Here is a 982-nt window from a genome sequence, read left to right as displayed (position 1 = left end):
TTAGAGGAAATGCTAGAAGTGCACTTCTGCTCAGTTCAACGATATATATGTAGTCTCAAGCCATGCTTTGACAGTACACAGTTAACTGTGTAATGATTGATTAGGTGAGTGTAGGTCATTCAGACGCGAAGACATCGATCTTATCAGGATAGACCTATAGATGAATATCCTGGCGCAGATGAATGGAGGCTAGAAATATATTTAATAAAACAGGAGCGGGCATGGCTCCTTGTCGTGCATCGCGTTTCTTGTAATACCTAGACGTCGAACAGCTGTTCTGAAACCAAAATAATGATTTTTCTCACAAAGAAATTATGCAGATCCAACGCACATGGTGGCACCTATGTGAAGCGGGGCTTAAGTAAAGTGGTTAATTAAATGCTTTACAACAAACGGTGATGCGTACAATTTTGCTTATTTTCATCCTATGCAACGTGTAATCTCATCGAATACGTTTTTGTGTATCCGTCACGAAGGTCACAACTTTATTGTCGCGCAATATTTAATGTGCGTGCGCTGCATCGTTCACAAGCTATGCCGAAAGGTAAAACTCCAAATGAGGTGGACGCCCAGGGCGAGACGTATATGCAGCGATGACAAAACGGACGACGAAGGCGATGTATGATGCTTGTTGAGGGAAGACTTGTGATGACGGGTGTACGCACAGAAAAAGTACGACACGTATCAAGCAACACTTAGGGATTCTCTACCTGTTATGTTAGAGTGGGACATGCCCATTCTGGAGGATTGGCCAAGAATGGTCACGTCCCCAGGTACACATATCGAATGGCTAAATGAAAGAGACAAAAACAGTATATATATATATATATATATATATAATCGGGCCCCTCGGTTAACCCCCTTTCTTCCCGTTAATTATATATATATATGCCTCTCACCTAGTCGCGCTTCAATCGCTGTTCCCATTATACCCACCAAAATAAGGTATCGCAAATTATAAGAAGTGAAACAACGCCAAAAG

This window comes from Dermacentor andersoni, chromosome 1 (genome assembly GCF_023375885.2).
Source record: "Dermacentor andersoni chromosome 1, qqDerAnde1_hic_scaffold, whole genome shotgun sequence".
NCBI lineage: Eukaryota > Metazoa > Arthropoda > Arachnida > Ixodida > Ixodidae > Dermacentor > Dermacentor andersoni.
This window is presented reverse-complemented; position numbering follows the sequence as displayed.